Source organism: Tachyglossus aculeatus, chromosome 18 (assembly GCF_015852505.1).
Source record: "Tachyglossus aculeatus isolate mTacAcu1 chromosome 18, mTacAcu1.pri, whole genome shotgun sequence".
Lineage (NCBI taxonomy): Eukaryota > Metazoa > Chordata > Mammalia > Monotremata > Tachyglossidae > Tachyglossus > Tachyglossus aculeatus.
Window position 1 is genome coordinate 14,759,695 of NC_052083.1, and position 17,759 is coordinate 14,777,453.

At 43.6% G+C, this 17,759-nt stretch overlaps 1 non-coding gene across 1 annotated transcript; it reads left to right on the top strand.

Annotated features, from left to right (window-relative positions):
* The first annotated feature begins 14,061 nt into the window (after window positions 1–14,061).
* LOC119940460 lies at window positions 14,062–14,199 on the top strand. Its single transcript, XR_005454936.1, has one exon. It is a non-coding gene; the product is annotated as a small nucleolar RNA SNORA7 (small nucleolar RNA).
* Window positions 14,200–17,759: the final 3,560 nt, after the last annotated feature.

Here is a 17,759-nt window from a genome sequence, read left to right on the forward strand (position 1 = left end):
CGTCCCCCTCTCCATCCCCCCCCATCTTACCTCCTTCCCTTCCCCACAGCACCTGCATATATGTTTGTACATATTTATTACTCTGTTCATTTATTTATTTACTTATTTAACTTGTACACATCTATTTATTTTATTTTGTTAGTATGTTTTGGTTTTGTTCTCTGTCTCCCCATTTTTAGACTGTGAGCCCACTGTTGGGAAGAGACTGTCTCTATATGTTGCCAACTTGTACTTCCCAAGCGCTTAGTACAGTGCTCTGCACATAGTAAGTGCTCAATAAATACGATTTATGATGATGATGTATATATGTTTGTACATATTTATTACTTTATTTACCTTGTACATATCTATTCTATTTATTTTGTTCGTATGTTTTGGTTTTGTTCTCTGTTTCCCCCTTTTTAGACTGTGAGCCCTCTGTTGGGTAGGGACTGTCTCTATATGTTGCCAATTTGTACTTCCCAAGCGCTTAGTACAGTGCTCTGCACATAGTAAGCGCTCAATAAATACGATTGTTGATGATGTATATATGTTTGTACATATTTATTACTCCATTTATTTAACTTGTACATATCTATTCTATTTATTTTATTAGTATGTTTTGGTTTTGTTCTCTGTCTCCCCCTTTTTAGACTGTGAGCCCACTGTTGGGTAGGGACTGTCTCTATATGTTGCCACTTTGTACTTCCCAAGCGCTTAGTACAGTGCTCTGCACATAGTAAGCGCTCAATAAATACGATTGATGATGATGACCCCCTATTTACGAAAACCCTCCCGCGGGCCCTTAAAGCTCCGACCTTGGCTCTGAGGTGCCCCTCTCTGATTGGCTGCCCCGCGGCCACCAATCAGGGGCTGCCACTCAGTTATCGTCGAGGGTTGGGAGGGCGGGGACAAAGGAGGCGGAGCCCGCCTCGGCTTGGGCCTACTCCTCGGGCTGCGATTGGTGTAGCGGACCGAGGGCGCGCTTCCTGATTGGACGGCGGCCAGGGGGCGGGGCTAGGAGGAGGACCGCGTGCCGCTCGGCCAGGCGGTGGGGAGGCGAAGCGCGCCTGCGCACTGCGGGTCCAGGTGCGCCTTCTGCTGACTCAACCGCAAAATGCAAAGTGGGGAACTTTCGGGGGCTGAAATAGGACTAGAAATTCATTCATTCATTCATTCATTCATTCATTCGTATTTATTGAGCGCTTACTGTGTGCAGAGCACTGTACTAAGCGTTTGGGAAGTACAAGTTTTTTTGTTTTTTTTTTTAATGGCATTTATTAAGCTCTTACTATGTGCAAAGCACTGTTCTAAGCGCTGGGGAGGGTACAAGGTGATCAGGTTGTCCCACGGCGGGGGGCTCACAGTCTTCATCCCCATTTTACAGATGAGGAAACTGGGGCCCAGAGAAGTGAAGTGACTTGCCCAAAGTCACACAGCTGACAAGTGGCAGAGCCAGGATTTGAACCCATGACCTCTGATTCCAAAGCCCGGGTTCTTTCCACTGAGCCACGCTGCTTCTCAAGTTGGCAACAACAAGTTGGCAACATATAGAGACAGTCCCTACCCAACAGCGGGCTCATTCATTCATTCATTCATTCATTCAATCGTAGTCATTGAGCGCTTACTGTGTGCAGAGGACTGTACTAAGCGCTTGGGAAGTACAAGTCGGCAACCTATAGAGACGGTCCCTACTCAACAGCGGGCTCACAGTCTAGAAGGGGGAGACAGACAACAAAACAAAACCTATTAACAAAATAAAATAGAACAAATATGTACAAGTAAAATAAATGAGTAATAAATATGTACAAACATATATACATATATACAGGTGCTGTGGGGAGGGGAAGGAGGGGGAGAGGAAGGAGGAAGGAAGGAATGAGGAATTCATTCATTCATTCATTCATACTTATTGAGCGCTTCCGGTGTGCAGAGCACCGTACTAAGCGCTTGGGAAGTACAATAATAATAATGATAGCATTTATTAAGCGCTTAGAAGGTGATCAGGTTGTCCCATGGAGGGCTCACAGTCTTCATCCCCATTTTCCAGATGAGGTCACTGAGGCCCAGAGAATAATAATAATAATAATAATAATAATAATAATAATGGCATTTATTAAGCACTTACTAGGTGCAAAGCACTGTTCTAAGTGCTGGGGGGATACAAGGTGATCAGGTTGTCCCACGGGGGGCTCACAGGCTTCATCCCCATTTTACAGATGAGGGAACTGAGGCCCGGAGAAGTGAAGTGACTTGCCCAAAGTCACCCAGCTGACAACTGGCGGAGCTGGGATTTGAACCCATGACCTCTGACTCCAAAGCCCGGGCTCTTTCCACTGAGCCACGCTGCTTCTCCTGAGAAGTGAAGTGACTTGCCCAAAGTCACACAGCTGACAATTGGCAGAGCCGGGGTTTGAACCCATGACCTCTGACTCCAAAGCCCGGGCTCTTTCCACTGAACCACGCTGCTTCCCTAAAACAGCGTGAAGAGAAGTGAAGGGACTTGCCCCAGGGAATCATTCATTCATTCAGTCATATTGATTGAGCGCTTTCCTGTGTGCAGAGCACTGTACTAAGTGCTTGGGAATAATAATAATAATGTTGGTATTTAAGCACTTACTATGTGCCAAGCACTGTTCTAAGTGCTGGGAGGGGGATACAAGGTAATCAAGGTTGTCCCACGTGGGGCTCAAAGTCTTCATCAGATCAGAACAGTCCCTGTGCCTATGTGGGGTGCACAGTATAAGAGGGAAGGAGAACAGGTATTTAATCGCCATTTTACTGAGGCACAAAATGGTTCAGTGTCTTGTCCAAGGCCACACAGCAAGCTAGTGTCAGAACCGGGATTATTCATTCATTCATTCATTCATTCATTCATTTATTAAACACTGTATGCAGAGCACTGTACTAAGCTCTTGGGAAAGTACAATACAACAACAGTGACATTCCCTACCCACAGTGAGGTCACAGTCTAGAGGGGGTGAGACAAACATCAATACAAATAAATAAAATTAGAGATATATACATCATCATCATCATCATCAATCGTATTTGTTGAGCGCTTACTATGTGCAGAGCACTGTACTAAGCGCTTGGGAAGTACAAATTGGCAACATATAGAGACAGTCCCTACCCAACAGTGGGCTCACAGTCTAAAAGGGGGAGACAGAGAACAAAACCAAACATACCAACAAAATAAAATAAATAGAATAGATATGTACAAGTGAAATAAATAAATAAATGAATAGAGTAATAAATATGTACAAACATATATACATATATACAGGTGGTGTATATATATACATATATATGTATATATAAATATATACATAAGCGCTGTGGGGCTGGGAGCAGGGGGAAGAGGAAAGGGAGCAAGTCAGAGTGACACAATTAGAACCCAGCGCTCTTGACTCCCAATCCCCTGCTCTTTCCGCTAGACCACAACACCTCCCAAGATCATGCTGGCTCTTTTAAAACAGTACTACTTTAGAATATATCAAACCCTGACAGCTTCATCCTGGCCATCCAACAATCCAGCGCCCAAGACAGAATCATGCAGCAGCTAAGGACAACAAATATTTCTACTGATGAGTGTGAATATTTGGTTAGGGCATTAGGTAGGTCAGGAAACAGACTTTCTTTTGTTTGCTCTACCACCCGGACAGTGAATTGTGCACTTGTAGCTGCCTGCAAGCTACTTTCAGAATTGGGGTTGTAGCTTTGTTTCAATTGTTTCAGGAGGAGAATAGTACAGTACAAAACGATCCTTTATAAAACCTTAGGTTGAAGGCAGAATTGCCTTTTACTTCTGCAGAATTGTACTCTTGCGAGAGCTTAGTGGCTTAGTGCTTAGCAGTCAGTAAGCACTTTTTCAAAGAAGACAACCCCACAGTTTGTGAGGTATGTCTGTACTGGGGCATAGGTGTAAGCACACTAAGGGCAGGGAAAACTTCTGCTAATTCTGTTGCATTATACTCTCCCAAGGGCTCAGTACAGTGCTCTGCACATAGTAAGTGCTCAATAAATACCATTGATTAATTGATCGGGGGGGAAGGGCAGGAGGGGACTGAGTTCAGGATACACTAAAGCAGGAAATCCCCTAGGGACAAGGGTGTGGAATTGATTAATCAATTGGTGGTATTTATTGAGTACTTACTGTGTGTAGGGCACTGTACTAGGCACTTGGGAGAGTACAATATAACAATTTAACAGAGTTAAACAGACATACTCCCTGCCCACAGTGTGCTTGCAGTCTAGGGGAAAAAACAAGAGGAGGAATTTATAGTGTCATTTTTAGGGCCCAGTCATCATATGGGGTTGTTTTATTTTTTAAAAAATTTATTTATAGTATTTGTTAAGTGCTTACTATGTTCCAGGGACTGTTCTAAGCTCTGGGGTAGGTACAAGTTAATCGGGTTGGACACAGTCAGTGTCCCACAGAGGACTCAGAGGCTTTAATCCCCATTTTAAAGATGAGGTAACTGAGGCCCAGAGAAGTGAAATGACTTGCTCAAGGTCACACAGCAGACTAGCGGCGGAGCTGGGATTAGAACCCAGCTCCTCCTAGCTCCCAAGCCCAGGAGGCCATGCTACTTCTGAAATGGGACCTAAAAAAACACACGCAAGTCTGTGAGAAAGCATATCCCATGATACACGCATGCACAATTCATGTTTTCAAGGAACACATCACGGCTGGACCATGGAGTCGCCTGTAGCTGCAATAAAAAGCACATCTGCCCCTTGCGTGGTCAATGCAGTCTACTCAATCTATGATTCTGTTAAAGGAGAAATTACTTGTTCTACAACTTTCTGTGGTGAAGAGTAATTTCTTTAATTTCTCAGGAACGGTTTGTCCTAGACGACACTTGTATTAAGTGATTGCTTATTAGTACATTAATGATGGTATTTATTAAGCACTTACTTTGTGGTAAGCACGGTTTAAGTCACCAGGATAGGTAGAGGTTAATCGGGTTGGTTACGGTCCCTGTCCCACATGGGGCTCACAGCCTAAACCCACAAATCCCAGGTGTTTCACAGCCACTGGTCTTCAGCGATCTAGTCTGTGTATGGATTTCCATTTTTCTAACCACGAGTTATTCTACATGCCTCAAAACACTCATTCTCCACCGGGTTGTGGTAAGTAGTTTCACTGCTTTCTGTGATGCTGTGATGGTTCTACTGAAGATTTCGAAGTGGATGATTTGTATCTTAAATAAACAACTGTCTGAATTCATTGTAAAACTCGCCTCCCTTGCTGTCAACTTTGGTTTTAAATGGAATGGCCTCTCTGTTTCACTTCATTCTGATGCCGAGATCATCTTTTTGAAAACATGGTTAGCATTTCTCCACACTCTCCAGCAACCTCCAATGGTTGCCCATTCCTCTCCACATCAAATGGAAACTCCTGACTGTTGGCTTTAAGGCACTCCATCAGTTCTCTACCAATTTCTTTATCATTGTTTATCTCACACTACGTGCCAGTTGGTACACTCCCTTCTTCTCAAATCGAACTACTCATTGTGCCTCATTTTCACATTTCCCACCATGAACCTTTTGTTCTCCCTCTCCTTTCTTTTTGGAACTCCCTCCCCCGACTGTGAGCCCGTTGTTGGATTGGGACCATCTCTATATGTTGCCAACTTGTACTTCCCAAGCACTCAGTACAAGAGCTCTGCACACAGTAAGCACTCAGTAAATACGATTGAATGAATGAATGAATCAAAAGCCTTCTGAAAGGCTCATTCATTCATTCAATTGTATTTATTGAGCACTTACTGTGTGCAGAGCACTGTACTAAGCACTTGGGAAGTACAAATCGGCAACATATACAGACAGTCCCTACCCAACGATGGGCTCACAGTCTAGAAGGGGGGTGACAGACAAAAAAAACAAAGCAAGTAGATAGGTGTCAATGCCATCAGAATAAATAGAATTATAGCTATATCCACATCATTAATAAAATATAGTTAATATGTACAAACAAAATAGAGTAATAAATATGTACAAATATATACAAGTGCTGTGAGGAGGGGAGGGGGGTAGGGTGGCGGGGGGGGGGGGGGCTATGGGGAGGGGAAGAGGAGGAGGAGAGGACCTTTTAAAATCACATCTCCTGCAGATCTTCCCTGCTTAATCTCTACTCTTCCCATGCTATATTCCACCAGACTGTAAATTCACTGAGGACAGGGATTGAGATTACCTATGCTATCGTACTCTCTCAAGTGCTTAATATAATGTTCTGCACACAGGAATGGCTCAATAAATACCACCGATTGATTGAGGTGCCCCCAACAAATTCCCATTATGGAACTACTGCATCAGCTAGACATTTAGTACTCATTCCCCTCACCACCGAAATGGTTTGGAATATACCTTTCTATTGTACTGTTTCTTCCTACCTGCACTTTATTTTAGTATCTGCTCTATTGTATTCTCCCAAGCGCTTGGAACTCTGCACATGGTAAACACTCAGTAAACGCTACCGATCAGATTATCCGCTCTGGGCCCATCAATTCTATCTTAATTTAGATATATTCTGATCCTAGCACTTATCATATCCCTCCTTGACTAGGACATCTCCCTCCTCGCTGACCTTTCGGCCTGCTGTCTCTCCCCACTCCTGTTCCTACTTCAGTTTGCTTGCCCAAGTCATTTTTCTACAAAAACGTTCAGTCTGTATCTCTCCACTCCTCAAGAACCTCTAGTGGTTGCCCATTCACCTCCGCATCAAGCAGAAACTCCTTACTGTCGTCTTAAAAGCAATCAAATCAACCAATCTAATTTATTGAGCAGTTATTATGTGTAGAGCACATTACTAAGCTCTTGGGAGAGGACAATACAACAATAAAGAGACACATTCCCTGTCCACAACGGGCTTAGTCTAATTTACATCCTCTCATTGGCTTGGAACTCCCTCCCTCTTCGTATTTGACACACCACTGCTCTCCCCACCTTCAAAGCCTTATTAAAATCATATCTCTTCTAAGAGGCCTTCCCCAACTCAGCTCAAATTTCCCCTACTCCCCACACCAATGGTCTGTTATGTGACTTTGGGGAAGTCATTTAACTTCTCTGTGCCTCGGTTACTTCATCTATAAAATGGGGATTAATACTGCGAGCCCCATGTGAGACCTGGACTGTGTCCAACCTTATTAGCTTGTATCTATCCCAACATTTACTACAGTGCCTGGCACATATTAAGTGCTTAACAAATACCATAAAAAAGGGTACAAATAGCACAGACCTTGATTAGTGATTCCATAGTGAATCTGCTGAAGAGAAACTCGTGGATTAAGACTGTCAACATGGTCTTAAAAATGATAAATTGGTTTTCAAGCAGGGGGAGTCGATTAGCTAACTAAGATAGTGATCTCTAGTATTGTTTATCTGTTCTTTCTTCTTCCTTAACTTTGGAAATCTACAGTTTGAAAACATCTACACAAACTCAAAAGGTCACCTGAAAAACCTTCTTCCTTCCCCCTCCTGATGCACACATATCAAAATACTTGCCAAGCTGTCCTGAAGAGGAAGAGAGGATATATGGCTGCAAATAGCAACCGATGGCCTTGGGCAAATCATTTAAGTCCCCTGTGCCTCAGTTTTCTCAGCTGTAAAATGGGGATTCAAAACTTCTTCTTCCTCCTGCTTATACTGAGAGTCCCACGTGGGACAGGGACTGTATCTGACCTGATTATCGTATACATAATCCAGAGCTTGAAAAGTGGCTTTGAGAAGCAGCATGACCTAATGGATAGAGAATGGTCCTGGGAGTCAGAAGGACCTGAGTTCTAATCCCAGCTCCGCCACTTGTCTGCTGTGCTGCCTTGGGCAAGTAGCTTCATTTCTCTGGGCCTCAGTTTTCTCATCTGTAAAATGGGGATTAAGACTACGAGCCCCACGTGGGACAGGAACTCTGTCCAACCTGATTAGCTTGTATTTACCCCAGTGCTTAGATCGGTGCTTGGCACATAGTAAGCGCTTAAGTATTATTATTATTATTTAGCCTAGTTCAGCATTTGGTACAGAGCAGTGTTTAACAAATACTACCACCATTTTTATCATTATTATGACAAAAAAAGGCTTCTGTATTCCTCAAAAGACTAGGATCTAGAAAAAGCACTCTGATTCCCTGGTTTGACTCTGCCACCGACTGAGTGTCCTGAAGATCTCATTCACTACTGTTCTTTGTTTTTGTCTTTACATTATCTTAATACTTGCCTTCATCTCTCCTTTATGCATCTATCACCAGTCCCCTCTCCCCATTCTAATTTCCACATTGTGACACCCCCGCCCCCCAACCAAGACGGCCAGGGACCCTGTAAAATTCCCGACTGGGTCTTCTTTTCCAGCGCTTAGCACCGCACACAGTGGGCACTTAATAAACACGATTACTACTACTGCTAAATTGTAATCTCCCTGTGGGCAGGGAATGTGCCATCTCTGTTGTGCTCTTCCAAGTGCTTAGCACAGTGCTTTGCCCACTGTAAGTGCTCAATATATACCACTGATCGATCGATTGATTAATTTCTTCTACTCCCCACTGTCTAAATTGGCTATAGAATTTCCCCCTGTGATGTTGAAGAATCAGTGGGAAATGGATATTTCTTCCATTGACAACCTCTGGTCTCAGATCACCACAGATGACTGCTTGGAATTGCTCATCCCATTTCAACCCCGTCCCCTTGTTTCAGTGCTTAGTCCTGTGTCTGGCACATAGTAAGCACTTAACAAATACCATAATAATAGTTATTATTATTATTATTATTATTATTTCAGGTTGATCAATCAATCGTATTTATTGAGTGCTTACTGTGTGCAGAGCACTGCAGTAAACACTTTGGAAAGTACGATGCGACAAAGTTGGTAGACATGTTCCTTGCGCACAGAGAACTTACAGCCTAAGCAGGGAGGGGGGCTTTATAGGCAGCACGGTATATGACTGGCTTGTTTCGGGGGGGATGTAGTAAGCCATCCTGAACACATGAAACTGCGGTTTCAAATGCGCTGTTTCAGTTTTGCCATGATGTTTATCAGAAAGTCTTTCCTAGCTGTTTTTAGAATTTTGTAGCTCTGTGAGAATGACTGACAAAAAAAAAGAGCTCTGATATTGAGCCCACTGAGGTGATATTCATGCCCCAGACAGAGAAAAATGTTATTTGTGAACTACACCAGAGCTTTCTACTGGAAACAAATGGCCAGTTAATTTTTTCTTTAGAGTCTGTGAAACTGAATCCTCCCCCACACATATGGGTCTCACTGTTCATCAGCGGGCTGGCCCTCTGATTCAGTAGACTTCTTACTCCCCTCAAGCTGTCAATTCGTCCTTTCTGTGGCTTCTTGAGGTTTCGGTGACTCATTTGCTGTCTTTATCTTCCTAGATCTGCAAGCCGTTCCAGGGAAGGTGTCTAGTACCCAGTGCTCTACTCTTTCCCGGCACTTAGTAAAGTGCTCTGCACACAGTGACCGCTTAAAAAATACTATTCAAAAATATCTTTTAAAAGAGGCACTACTTCCTCCAGATCCACCCTCTGCTTAGTTGCTAATGGATTTTCCCTCTTGCGTGTAACCCTAGCACTGTAACTGACCCTGTTAACACCCCTAGGGTTTCTAGTTTTGTTTCACGTGCTTGATGGGAATGCAGTGGAGCTCATCTCTAACACCCCAAATATGCGACTCATTTAAAATTCACTTCTTACCTTTTCAGGGCCTCAGTTTCCTTGCACTTCAGAACTGAGTTCCAGTGTGCAATTTAAGCTTTTCTCTTTATATTAAAGCAAGATCACGTTTATTAGCATTGTTATTTATTTATAAAAATCCTCTGTCTCTTTTTTTAAAAAATGGTATTTGTTAAGCACTCACTATGTGCCAGGCACTGAACTAAGCACTGGGGTAGATATAAGTGAATCAGGTCAGACACAATTCATATTCCACATAGGGCTCACAATCTTAATCTCCATTTGAGAGGTGAGGTAAGTGAGGCCCAGAGAACTGAAGTGACTTGACCAAGGTCACACAGCAGATGTGTGGTAGAGTGGGGATTAGAACCCAGCTCCTTCTCGTGACTCTGCCTCCTGGTACCTGCTCCAAAGTGTGGGCCTTAACTCACTAAAGAGTCTACACCTTCTCTTCAATTCTTCCATTCATTTCTGCCTGAAGTGCCACCCAGCCCAGAGGATCTCACACGGTAGACAAACTCAATCAGTGTGGTACTCACTGAGCGCTTGCTATGTGCAGAGCACTTTGTTCAGCCCTTGTTAGGAAGCAGCATGGCCTGGTGGATACAGTAAGGGCCTGGGATTCAGAAGGTCACGGGTTCTAATCGTGGCTCTGCCACTTGCCTGTTGGGTGACCTTGGGCAAGTCACTTCACTTCTCTGTACCTGAGTTACCTCATCTGTAAAATAGGGATTGCGACTGTGAGCCCCACTTGGAGCAGGGACTGTGTCCAACCCGATTCGCTTGTATCCACTTCAACGTTTAGTACAGTGCCTGGCACATAGTAAGCACTTAACAAATACTGCTACTACTGTTATATTATTATTATTATTGTTAATAGCTGGATAACATGGGTGGCAAAAACCAGAGCGTCTACTGAAGCGGCGCCCCTGGCCAGTGCCCGCTGCAGGAACTTTGGCTGAAAATGGATATTTTATGCATTCATTCATTCATTCATTGAATTGCATTTAGTGCTTAGAACAGTACTTGGCACATAGTAAGTGCTTAACAAATACCATCATTATTATTATTTATTGCGTTCAAAGCACTGTACTAGGCGCTTGGGAGAGTACAATATAATAACAGACAGGCACATTCCCTACCCACAGTGAGCTCACAGTCTACAGAGGGAGACTTAATATAGATAAGTAAATAAATAAATGTTACAGATATATAAATACATATACATATGTGCTGTAGGGATGGGAGGGAGAATGAATGAAGGAGCAAGTCAGGATGATACAGAAGGGAATGGGAGAAGAGGAGAGGAGGGCTTAGTCAGGGAAGCTTTCTTGGAGGAGATGTGCCTTCAATAAGGCTTTGAAGTGGGGGAGAGCAATTATCTCTCTGATATGAGGTGAGGGGGCATTCCAGGCCAGGGGTAGGATGTGGGTGAGAGGTTGGCTTTGAGGTAGATGAGATTGAGGTACAGTGAGAAGGTTAGCATTAGGGGAATGAAGTTTGTGGGCTGGGTTGTAGAAGGTGAGTAGTGAGGTGAGGTAGGAGGGGACAAAGCGATCGAGTGCTTTAAAGCCGATGGTGAAGAGATTTGGTTCATGATCTCTTATGGAAATCAATCAATCAATCAATCAATGGTATTTATTGAGTGCCTACTATGTGCATTTGCTATACTAAGTGCTGGGAGAATTCAACAGAATTGGGAGACACGTTCCCTGCTCATAATGAATTTACAGTCTACAGGGGGAATCTGCAGGCCTATCGGCTTACTGCATCCTCTGCCCCTTTGGGAGCATGGCCGGTGGAGATCATAGAGTGTGAGCTGTGCTGGGGAAACGTTAGCACCCAGAACACAAATTTCTCACCAGTTCTCCGTGCCCAGGGACAGAAGCTGGTCAAAGCTCAGCACAGAGTCTGCATCAAACAGGTGCCACCTGCGGACATCTCAGGGCGTTCAGCTCTTCGTTCTCTGCTAGTTTACTTGGCTTTTTGGGGTTTAAACTTAAATATGCTTTTCTGGATTTGGTTGGTTTCTGTAGATACATTTGCCTTCCATCTTTAGCCAGCTGACTGCCTAAAATCGGTTCACGAAGAAATCTGCCTTTTGGTTTTAAATTTTGTTTCGCAGGCAGAACTGTCGCCCATCTCTGATCTCTTTTAGACTTTTTTTTAAAAGGGTACTTGTGAACCACTTACTCTTTGCCAGGCACTGTACTAAGCGCTGGTGTAGATACAAGATAATCAGGTCCGGCACAGTCCCTGTCCCACATGGGGCTCACAGTCTAGGTAGGAGGGTGAACAGGTATTATACAGATGTGGTAACTGAGGCCCAGAGAAGTTAAATGACTTGACCACAGTCGCACAATGACAAACGACACAACGACAAAGCCAGAATTAGCACCCAGGTCCTCTGACTCTCAGCCCATGCTATTTCCACTTGTCCCCACTGCTTCCTTAGAAGGGGCTTTCTCCCCCGCAAAGTAATGGGTTCTAATCTGGCCCTGCCACTTTCTTGCTGTGTGACCGTGGGCAAGCCACTTCACTTCTCTGTGCCTCAGTTAACTCATCTGTTAAATGGGGAATGAGACTGTGAGCCCCATGTGGGACAGGGACTGTGTCCAAACTGATTTCCTTGTATCCACCCCAACTCTTAGTACAGTGCCTGGCAGTAAGCACTTAACAAATAACAATTGTTTATTATTATCTTGATTATTGTTTTGCCTCATGCCCTCAATTGATTTAGCTTTTCATTTTGCCTACTGTTTTTGTTACGTTATAAGCAACCCCATTCTTGCCTGCTAAATTTTGTGCTCTAACCCTAACCTCATGCCTCTGATGTGAATGTTCAATTTTTTCCCCATTTTTTCTTTATGGTATTTGTTAAGTGCTTACTATGTGCCAGGCACTGTTCTCTGTGCTGGGGGTAGATACAAGATAGTCAGGTTGGACACAGTCCATGTCCCACATGGGGATCACAGCTTTAATCCCCATTTTACAGATGCAGTGACTGAAGCACAGAGAAGTTAAGTGACTTGCCCAAGATCATACACAGGCAAGTGGTGGAGCTGAGATTAGAGCCAAGTCTACTATTACTCCTGTTTTGAAGATGAAGAAACTGAGGTACAGAGATGTTGAGTATTTTGCCCAATGCTCTGTAGTAGATTCATATCAGAGCTGGGACTTCAGGTTTCCAGCTCCAGACTAGCTCCCTTCCACGATGCCAAAAGCAAAAAAAAAGCAAATATTGACAATCACACAGAGGGGCAGAGTTCTATCCTATGCCCTTGGTCCTGCATGGACTACATAGAGGCTCCTGGTTTTGCAAGAGCTGACATTTTCAAATGAACTGTTGAAAAATGGTTTCAGTGACCAGGCAGCTGGGAATCAATTTTACTGAGAAGATTCGGATCAAATCTGGATCACAGGCAGAATGCAGCTCGATTTCTTCCATTCCTGATAGATCAATCAATCAATCAATCACTTATTAAGCGCTTACTTTGCGCAGAGCATTGCTTCGTCCTTGCCCTATTTTAGGATAAAGTATTTTTTGCAACAGCGAAAAATGTTAATGCTTATCTTTAAGATTTGGAGAAGTGATAAGTTTTATTTCTTCTCAGCATCAAGACATGGAACATATTTGTTGTAATACTGGCAGATAATAATGTCTTATATTTTGCTTTTATTCTAGGCACTAGTCGATGGACCCAAAAGTAGCATTTGAAGGCAGGCTTTGGTCTTCAAATGCACCCAGTTAACTGTCTTCATCCTCAAATTCCCACACAGGAGAAATGTGGTTTTTTATTTCCATCCTTGCCATAGTGTCTAGGAAATTGTTGCACGAGTAGTGAAAATGAAGATTCAAACCCACATGAAGTTGACCTGCTAAGAGTGCTAAATCTTTTCTTGATTTCATTCCTGCATACTTCAACATTTTTTATGTTTTGTTTCTTACTAACATCCTATTGGGTAAAAAATGGTTTTATCAATTGGGGAAATACCATTGTTGATGGAAAAGAGAGGATTTTGCAAAATAAGGACCCCTACTAGTGAAGTGTACTTCTCATATAGCTTTTATGACTAAATTGGTTTTCAAGACCTTATTTGCCTCTTCAGTTCGAATCACTAAGAAAGGAACTAGAGTTATTTGCATATATTACTTGTAAACTCATTGAGCATCTGATAGTATGTTTGGAGGCTTTTAGGGAATCGAGTGATCAATCACATTTATTGAGCACTTACTGTAGGCAGAACACTGCACTAAGCTCTTGAGAGAGCGCAGTGGAATTAGACAAACCACTCCCCTCAAGGAGTTTACAGTCCCGGGTGGGTGTCAGATAATCCAAAACAAATTTCTGAGGGGAGGAAAAAGGAAAAGAGGATATATACATTAATAGTTCTGAAGAGGGTAGGTGCCCGCTCAGGATCGCACCTGGAGAGTTTCCGGTCCTCTACCAGTCTCAGCTATGGGAGGGAGAGTCAAGCAGAGGCAGACCCACTCCATTCCTAGCTTGGACAGTGGCTAGCAAGTGGAAGGCAATCTGCTACAAGTCAAAACTCACCTGGGCTGAGTAGCAGGGGTTGAGGGGAGACTCAAGTTTACTGTGCGGAAAAAGGCAATGGTAAACCACTTCCCTAGTTCTACTAGAATGATTGCAGATGGACGTGAGGTGTTCTGGGAGAGATGTGTCCATGGAGTTGCTATGAGTCGGAGATGATTCGACAGCGTAAGACATAACAAGACAAAGCAAGAGGGTAGGTGGGATGTGAACGTGAGTGATGTAGGAGGATGAGAATAGTTACGTGCTTAGATGACTTGGAAGTGAGGAAGTGGCAGGAAATATAAATCAGGGAAGGCCTCCGGAAGGAGATGAGACTTCAGAAGGGCTTTGAAGGAAGGAATGCTGAGGATTGTCAGATATGAAGGTGGAGGGAGTTTCAAGGAGAGGGAAGGGCATCAGCAGGGGATCAGCGGCAGGAAAGATGAGAATGAGGCATAACGAGGAGAGCATGAGAGATGTGGAGAGTTTGAGCTAGGGTGTAGTAGGAGAAGAGAGTAGATAAGTTTTGGCTCTTTAACCAACTCAGGGGCTCAGTGAGGCTGAGCGACAGTGTGACTCTGCCCCTACCAGGGGCTGCCAACTCTGAGGAGATGGAGTCGTTCTCAGGGTGACGATGGAGATAATAAAAATGATAATTGTGGTATTTGTTAAGCACTTACTATGTGCCAGGCACTGTACTAAGCACTGGGGTGGATACAAGCAAATTGGATTAGACACAGTTCCTGTCCCACATGGGAGATCAGTTCACTGCTTGGCAAATGCCAAGTTTTGTCACTACAATACTGCTTTTGTGGGTCCTGCAAAAATTAATGTGTCACTGGTAGAAAAGGGATGAGTTTGTTTAATGAAAATGCAATAAATCGAAGTTTGACTGTTTTTACTTTACTGCTCTGGAGAAGCGTGTCCAAGCTGCCTGGGAAAAGGAAAACGTCAGCGTGAAGTGGATAGATACGAGATGGGCACAAAAGAGTCTAGCTAGGGAAAAGGAATTTTGTACTTTGAGTCTTTTAAAATAACAGTCCATCAGTGGTATATCTTGAGTACTTACTGGGTGCTGTATACTGTACTAAGCAATTGGGAAAGTACAATACAACAGTCGATAGATGTGATCCCTGTCCACAGTCAGTCAATCAATCGTATTTATTGAGTGCTTACTGTGCGCAGAGCACCGTACTAAGCACTTGGGAGAGTACAATATAACAGACATATTCCCTACCTACAATGAGCTTACAGTTTAGAGGGGGCTTAGAGTCTGTCCACTAGGAGCTTACAGTCTAGGGAGAGGAGACAGATATTAAAATAGATGACCTCATTTGTAAAATGGGGCTTTAAAATGGGAGCCCAATATGGGACTAGTGAAAAATGAAAAGCTTGGCACTAATGCCTTGCTTGTTACCTCTTGTCAGCTGTGTGACTTTGGGCAAGTCACTTAACTTCTCTGTGTCTCAGTTACCTCATCTGGAAAATGGGGATTAAGACTGTGAGCCCCATATGGGACAACCTGAGCATCTTATATCCCCGCCCCTCCCCTAGGGTTTAGAACAGTGCTTTGCACATAGTAAGTGCGTAATAAATGCCATTATTATTATTATAACTTGCCCTTTGGTTTAGTTCTGGCCAGCAACAAGTGCCTAACACCTACTTGGTATCACACAGTACTAGGCACTACAAAGAAGTATAAGCCCTTGCTTTTTATGGCATTTGTTAGGCGGGCACTAAATGCCGAGCATTGGTCTAGATATAAGTTAATCAGGTTGGAAATAGTCTCTGTCCCACAAGGGGCTCACACTCTAAATCACACTTTACAGACGAGGAAACAGAGGCCCAGAGAAGTGAAATGACTTGCCCAAGGTCACACAACAGACATGTGTCGGTGCTGGGATTAGAACCCAGGTCCTTCTGACCCCAGGCTGGTGCTTTATCCACCAAGCCACTCTGCTTCACTATGTTGAGGAGGTCACTGCTGTAACTGCAGCTGTGACTTCTGTGATTGTTGGTCTGAGCCATGAGGAGCCTGAGACCTTTCTGCTCCTTTGGTATTTATCACTGTCCTTGTCTTTTATCAATCAATCAATCATATTTAATCAGTGATTACTGTGAGCAGGGCACTGCACTAAGTGCCTATATCTTTGTTGGTCTGTGCCAATCAATTACTGAATGGCATTTATGAGCACTTACTATGTGCAGAACACTGTACTAAGCACTTGGGAGAGTACAATACAACAGAATTAGGAGACACGTTCCCTGCCCATCACAAGCTTACAGTCTAGAGGAACTATGTTAGACCCCAGGCCCCCTTACTCTTAGATGACGAGCCCCACTGGGGCCAGGGACTTTGTCTGTTGCTCATAATAATAATAATTATGGCATTTATTAAGTGCTTACTTTGTGCCAGATACTGTACTAAGTGCTGAATAATTGTGGTATTTACACACTTACTGTGTGCTAGGCACTGTACTAAGCACTGGGGTGGATACAAACAAATCGGGTAGGACACAGTCCTTGTCCCACATGGGGCTCACAGTCTTAATCCCCATTTCACAGATGAGGTAACTGAAGCATAGAGAAGTTAAATGACTTGCCCAAGGTCACACAGCAGACAAATGGTGGAGGCAGGACTAGAACCCGTCCTCTGACTCCCAAGCCTGGGCTTTTTCTATTAGGCCACGCTGCTTCTTCATTCAACTGTATTTACTGAACATTTACTCTGTGCAAAGCACTGCAGCAATCACTTGGGAGAGTACAATAGAACAACAATCAATACAATGTGTCGGTTTATTGTTATATTGCACTCTTCTAAGCCCTTAGTACAGTGCTCTGCACACAGTAAATGCTCAATAAATACGACTGAATGAATGAATGACTAATAATCAGTGTGCTGTCATCCGTGTACTTCCCCAGTGCTTATTTCAGTGCTTTGAACACAATAAGCACATGCAGGGCGTAGTGGTTAGAGCATTGGCCCGGGAGTCAGAGGGCCATGGGTTCTATTCCCGGCTAGGCCACCTGTCTGCTGTGTGGCCTTGGGCAAATCACTTCACTTCTCTGGGCCTCAGTTACCTGTCTGTGAAATGGGGATGAAGACTAGGAACCCTATGCAGGGCAGGGACTATGTCTGACCCGCTTTGTGTGCATCCACCCCAGCGCTTACTGCAGTGCCTGTTAGCACTTAACAGATACCATGATAATAATTATCATTATAATATAGTTATTATTATTATTATTATTATTATTATTATTATCACTACTGCACAGTCTGTTTTGAAGCTGAAGAAACTTGTTCTACAAATCGCTAGAGTAAGAATACCCACTAGAGGGAGATGCCTCCACATCTGCATTTTCAGTTTCCTCTTGCAGGGCCGAAAATGAAAATTGATGTAGCCAAATAGCCAGAGTCAGAATATCCACAAAGGGGGTCCCACATCTGCACTGACTATAATCCTCACAGCATCCGACTTCACTGCTCATTCAGGAAGTACGGCAAAATGCCCTTTTAGTGCAAAAGGGAGGGAGGACAGAGGCACAGTGAATTGCTAGCAGAGAAAGGCCC